The following is a 7,610-nucleotide window of genomic DNA, read 5'->3' as shown; positions in this document are numbered from 1 at the left end:
TGGAGTGACATCTCGGTATCTGTACATAGTTATTTACAGAGCATATGAGACATGCTAGTTAGCTTTGGTAGTGCAATACACTGTTCCTGTTATTCTAATTTAAAGTGTCCTTTCCTTTTGGCCATAAGTGTGCGTGTGTGCGACATGAGTGTGTGCCCGCTCATGTTAAAGTGTTAAGTGGCTGCTCGTGTGTGAGCGTGCACAGCGTGCGTGTCGTGTGTGTGTTCATGTGTGCTTGTGTGTGGATAGTTCAATGTTCTGAGCACTCAATGTTCATTGTTCAGGGCTCTGATGGCCTAAACTATTCCCCATTGGTCTGGAATCCCCACAAGGACCCCACGTTGAAAACCACTGTCAGCAAGAGGCACTTTGACAAAGGATGGAAAGTACCATGTCTTGGTCCAGGCTGATTGACATTGTGTTGGATGTACCCAGACGGATGCATGGGTTTGGCAGAGTTGCAAATGTTTCAGTACCATTTATTCATGATTTAAAGCAGATATTCTTTTTTTCTTGTGCCAACGTGGCTACAACAATAGCTCTGAATGTCAGCACTCATATGTTACAGTATAGGCTGCAGTGTCAGTAGTATAGCTACAGTGTGTCAGTAGTATAGGTACAGTGTGTCAGTAGTATAGCTACAGTGTGTCAGTAGTATAGCTACAGTGTGTCAGTAGTATAGACTACAGTGTGTCAGTAGTATAGACTACAGTGTAGTATAGACTACAGTGTGTCAGTAGTATAGCTACAGTGTGTCAGTAGTATAGCTACAGTGTGTCAGTAGTATAGCTACAGTGTGTCAGTAGTTTAGCTACAGTGTGTCAGTAGTATAGCTACAGTGTGTCAGTAGTATAGACTACAGTGTGTCAGTAGTATAGGCTACAGTGTGTCAGTAGTATAGCTACAGTGTGTCAGTAGTATAGCTACAGTGTGTCAGTAGTAAAGCTACAGTGTGTCAGTAGTATAGCTACAGTGTGTCAGTAGTATAGCTACAGTGTGTCAGTAGTATAGGCTACAGTGTGTCAGTAGTATAGGCTACAGTGTGTCAGTAGTATAGCTACAGTGTGTCAGTAGTATAGCTACAGTGTGTCAGTAGTAAAGCTACAGTGTGTCAGTAGTATAGACTACAGTGTGTCAGTAGTATAGACTACAGTGTGTCAGTAGTATAGCTACAGTGTGTCAGTAGTATAGCTACAGTGTGTCAGTAGTATAGACTACAGTGTGTCAGTAGTATAGCTACAGTGTGTCAGTAGTATATGCTACAGTGTGTCAGTAGTATAGACTACAGTGTGTCAGTAGTATAGGCTACAGTGTGTCAGTAGTATAGCTACAGTGTGTCAGTAGTATAGCTACAGTGTGTCAGTAGTATAGCTACAGTGTGTCAGTAGTATAGACTACAGTGTGTCAGTAGTATAGACTACAGTGTGTCAGTAGTATAGCTACAGTGTGTCAGTAGTATAGCTACAGTGTGTCAGTAGTATAGACTACAGTGTGTCAGTAGTATAGACTACAGTGTGTCAGTAGTATAGCTACAGTGTGTCAGTAGTATAGCTACAATGTGTCAGTAGTACAGCTACAGTGTCAGTAGTATAGCTACAGTGTGTCAGTAGTATAGCTACAGTGTGTCAGTAGCTACAGTGTGTCAGTAGTATAGGCTACAGTGTGTCAGTAGTATAGGCTACAGTGTGTCAGTAGTATAGCTACAGTGTGTCAGTAGTATAGCTACAGTGTGTCAGTAGTATAGGCTACAGTGTGTCAGTAGTATAGCTACAGTATGTCAGTAGTATAGCTACAGTGTGTCTGTAGTATAGCTACAGTGTGTCTGTAGTATAGGCTACAGTGTGTCTGTATGCTGCTTATAAGATGTGTTAAAATAGCACTTATGTTGTTCCTAACTAAACACATGCAGGTGTGTTAAAACAAAACCTCACAACCTGGCTTAATGTTGTGTTGTAGGTCTGGGTGATATGGCCAAAATACCATGTCATGTTTCTTTTTTGTGTGTTTTATTTTTACTTTATACTTTCATTAATCCCTTTGGGGAAATTCATCCTCTGCGTTTGACCCATCTTAACCATTAAGTAGGAGCAGTTGGCAGCCACACAGCGCGGCGCCCGGGGACCCACTCCAGCTGTAATGCCAGTACCTTGGTCAAGGGCGACGGCAGGATATACCTACTAGCAGCATGGCATGTATTTTATGATGTGGGGGAAACCGGAGTACCTGGAGGAAACCCACACAAACACGGGGAGAGAACATGCTAAACTCCACACAGAAAGGCCACCTGCTGGGGTTTGAACCCAGGACCTTCATGCTGTGAGGCAACAGTGTTAACCACTTCACCACCTTGGTATAAGTATTAGAATAGCTCATATCTAATGGTATAGAAACTACAATAAATGTTTTATTACTACTGCTGCAAATATGTTTTTTTATAATATCTATACCAATGATGTTGTTGATCGGTGAAGTGTTTTCTCAGCTCAATCCACGGTGTTTCACATACTGAATATGCAGCTTCGGTTAACACACAAACTAATGCAAAGTCAATGGGGCCAAGCTTCTGTCTGTATAAGATGATTGAAACTAACTGAAACCTGCTCTACACAGTGCACACAAAGTAGATTTCAGTTAGCTTCAGCCCGTTTGCACAGACAGGAGCTTGGCCCCATTGACTGTGCATTAGCTTGTGGCTAACTAAGGGCAGCTGCGGGTATCCGGTATGAAGAACAGCATGAACTGTGCTGAGAAAGCACACCGGTCGATGGCACCATTGGTAAGTGGGTGATTTTGAACTATCCCTTTAAATACCAGCAATAGAATGAATGAACCCTTTCACTACCAAAGGGTTAACACTTTCACTGCGACAATACAGAAGGTTAACCCTTTCACTGCCATACGACAAAGGGTTAACCCTTTCACTACCACACTACAGACGGTTAACCTTTTGTAGTGTGGTTGTGAAAGGTTAACCTTTTGTAGTGTGGTAGTGAAAGGATTAAAGAGATATATTTTACTTGTTCTAAAAAAATGCAGTGCCTCATTTAGACAGTTTTAACCTGAAGTTTAACACATTTTCACACGGTCTGAAGACCAGGTTAATAAGGGCAAACCAAAACGTAGAGGGCCCATTACAAAGAAATAAAGTCACATAATGCAACAAATGGGTATATACCTCCATGTAAGCTCATCTATAAAGCTGTGTGATATGAATATATGTCCGACTGTGGATGCATGCAGACTACATAATAACAGTTCTTGAACGTTTAATGTGAAAACATGAGAGTTATAGGCTAATCAATCACTGTGTTACTCTCCACATAGACTCCAGTTCTGACAATCCTATTTGTTTAATAGCACTCATAAGAATGCATTATTATTATACAGTTTCACTGTAATTATGCTGCCAGGGGAACAGTTTGGACCCAAACGTATTCCCAAACGTCGACTATTAGCAAACATTGCAACAGGATATGAATTGGGTTTTTAAAAGCGTTATTGTTGTCGCTTTGAAACCATCTACAGTGGGCTTATTGTAGTCTGCTCTCTGTGGGCCTACAGGGAGCAGTACCAGATGATCTGTGGGGGGCGATATAAGACCACTCGGGGAGTACGCTCAGGTTTATAAGGGCCTCCCTGGCCCACACATCTCCACATGATGTAGACCTATTGCTCGGGGGGCCGACATAATAACGCGGCAAGATATGAAATAGGAAACGCATGCTGTTGAGGAAATCCAGCCTTTGCGCGCGATGAGGTTGTCAAAACAAGCGCACAATGTCCACTTTCATGTCTCCCGCGACCGGTCCAGGCGTCGCGGCGGACAATGACCCGTGTTTCCACGGCGCACAAAGTCCTCTCTGTGTCCACCTCGGCTCCCCCGCTTTAGTGGAGGTGATTGGCCCGTGTTCAGCACAGCATGTCCGCCGGTGTGTGATTAATCACTGCGTTAAACGCTGGAGCTCTGCGCGTCCCCACGGTGGATACGGCGGCCCGACAGAAAGCCCCAAGCAGCAATGATGCCCCAGCAGCTAGGTCAGTATCCACTGATATTTATACAGGAGCTAGGTCAGTATCCACTGATATTTATACAGGAGCTAGGTCAGTATCCACTGATATTTATACAGGAGCTAGGTCAGTATCCACTGATATTTATACAGGAGCTAGGTCAGTATCCACTGATATTTATACAGGAGCTAGGTCAGTATCCACTGATATTTATACAGGAGCTAGGTCAGTATCCACTGATATTTATACAGGAGCTAGGTCAGTATCCACTGATATTTATACAGCAGCTAGGTCAGTATCCACTGATATTTATACTGGAGCTAGGTCAGTATCCACTGATATTTATAGGAGCTGGGTCAGTATCCACTGATATTTATACAGCAGCTAGGTCAGTATCCACTGATATTTATACTGGAGCTAGGTCAGTATCCACTGATATTTATACAGGAGCTAGGTCAGTATCCACTGATATTTATACAGGAGCTAGGTCAGTATCCACTGATATTTATACAGGAGCTAGGTCAGTATCCACTGATATTTATACAGGAGCTAGGTCAGTATCCACTGATATTTATACAGGAGCTAGGTCAGTATCCACTGATATTTATACAGGAGCTAGGTCAGTATCCACTGATATTTATACAGGAGCTAGGTCAGTATCCACTGATATTTATACAGGAGCTAGGTCAGTATCCACTGATATATGAGCTAGGTCAGTATCCACTGATATATAGGATAGGAGCTAGGCCACTATCCACTGATATAAAGGAGCTAGGTCAGTATCCACTGGTAGCTAATGAGAGAGCGGAGAAAAAAGTAATCATCCTGTCACATGTGTTTTAGATTACCAGAGAGAACACACACACACACACACACACAAAGAGGCCACCGCTACTTCTCATGAGAGCTTTTAGTTGGGAAGACAGAGCTCTTGACTTGATGTGTGACATAAATTAGGCTCAGAAATGTTAGCTACCAGGCCTAGGTCTACTCTAGGATTTATAAATATTTTGTTAAAACAAAGGTGGGCCTATTCTTTTATAGACCCACAAGTGAGCAGCCATGGAGACAGACTACAGTTAGTTTACCCACCGTGGCTAAGCAGCACCTCTGCTCCCACATAGGAAACCGTGCTAGCTGCGTCTGCCATATCCAGAATAGACTTGGATCTATAGTTCTATTGACGCGCTTTGTATGCATTATATATACAAAGCTCTATAACAAACCCTTTCCTCTAAGAAGCCCCCTTTCAAATCCAGCCAAGATGTTCTTCTGTGGTTTTCTGGGAAAGCTCGACCAACGCTCGGTGCTGCCACCACTGGTAATAAAACACATTACTATCACCGTTAACCTGTCAGGTCGAGGTGCTGACTTTATTGGCGACCAGTGGTGGCAGCACTGAGCGTTCGTCGACCGGAGGATTCGAAAGGTGACGTGGGAGAGAAAAGGGGTAATTTTATACTGTATTGTATTTCAGCAGCGGCTTGTGTTTTCACCCCACCAGCTGGCTTTGTCTGTTTTGTTGGACGAACAATCTTACAATCTTAGCTGCTAGAGAGTTGTACCCTTGATGCCGACCTGTTGTGCAGAACTTGTAAATCGCTTTGGTTTAAAAGTGTCAGCTAAATGTAAATGTAAATATAAATATAAACAAGACAACAACGATACGATGACGCAGATAGGCCGATAACGACACAATAAACATCGGTATAGCAGCCACTTCATGCCATAATAACCAAGAAATAAGCCTGGTACTTCCTCTTGTCTCTTTAGATAGTATAGTCTCTCCACAACACTGTCCTCTCTCTCTCTCAGACGGGTGGCCTAAGACGACGGGCTGTACGGCGAAGGAGCCGGGATGCTGAGGAACGTTGAGTGACTGTTATTATGGCTCAACTACAGGGTTGAAAGGAAACACGGATGTGAGACTAAATGGTAAATGTCAGATGATAAAAGCGCACCTCTGTACCCGGGAGTGCGTTCCTGCATAATGACTGTGTGTGTGTGTGCGTGTGCGCGTGTGTGTGTGTGCGCGTGTGTGTGTGTGTGTGTGTGTGTGTGCGTGTGTGTGTGTGTGCACTCAGTAACTGTGTTTGTGTGCACTTAGTACTGTGTGCGTGTGCATTCAGTACTGTGTGTGTGTGCACTTAGTACACTCAGGAGGGAAATTGTAAATCTTGCTCATCACGAGAAGGAGGCGGCTGGTCAGAAATACTGAAACACACACACATGCACGCACACACACACACACACACACACACACACACACACACACACACACACACACACACACACACACACACACACACACACACACACACACACACACACACACACACACACACACACACACACAGTCTTGGGCCTATTCTGGGTAACAATCTAGTTTCCAGGGGTGAGGGTTTAATGCAGTGCTGCTTATGTCAAGTCACACATTGAGATGGGGATGATAAAACTCGGCCACCGCCAGTGTGAATTTCTACGCCCATTAATGGGCGTATAAAACTCACACGGAATAAAATAAAAGGGTCCAAGCAGCCCTCCAGGGCTGTATATAAGCAGGGCTGGTCCGGGAGAGAGAGAGAGAGAGAGAGAGAGAGAGAGAGAGAGAGAGGAGAGAGAGAGAGAGAGAGAGAGAGAGAGAGAGAGAGAGAGAGAGAGAGAGAGAGAGAGAGGAGAGAGAGAGAGAGAGAGAGAGAGAGAGAGAGAGAGAGAGAGAGAGAGAGAGAGAGAGAGAGAGAGAGAGAGAGATGCAACATGTTAAAATCACCCAGGGCAAGGAGTGGAACATACCAACCATGATGCCGGAGCTATTGAATGTACCTCACGTAATGTAGCATGAAATGAAGGCCTTAAAGATATCGGTTTCCACTCAATAAACAGCGGAATCAGACGGATCGGTTCAGCGGGAGTTCAACATGTGGGACCAGTCACACACTCGTACACATGGTGAACACACACATTGCACACACACACACTCGCGCGCGGCACACACACGCGCGCGCGCACCCCACACACACACACACACACAGAAACACACACTCACTCACTCACTCACACACACACACACACACACACAGAAACACACACTCACTCACTCACTCACTCACGCACACACACACACACACACACACTCACTCACTCACGCACCCACACACACACACACACACACACACACACTCACTCACTCACTCACTCACGCACACACACACACACACACACACACACACACACACACACACACACACACACACACACACACAAAGAGGCGCACACTCACTCACTCACACACACGCACACACACACACACACACACACACACACACACAGAAACACTCACTCACTCACCACACACACACACACACACAACACACACACACACACACACACACACACACACACACACACACACACACACACACACACACACACACACACACACTCACTCACTCACTCAGTCAGGATACAACTGTGTACTTAAAGCTCAACATTTAACTTAACAAATCAAACCTCTAGCAATATGTTAATGTGTTGGCAAGCCTCAGGCCTTTCGGCTGGTAACACTAAACTATCCAAACAGAACTCTCCCCGCGTACAGTAGC

Source organism: Notolepis coatsorum (assembly GCF_963971535.1).
Source record: "Notolepis coatsorum genome assembly, chromosome: 5".
Taxonomy (NCBI): Eukaryota; Metazoa; Chordata; class Actinopteri; order Aulopiformes; family Paralepididae; genus Notolepis; species Notolepis coatsorum.
This window is presented reverse-complemented; position numbering follows the sequence as displayed.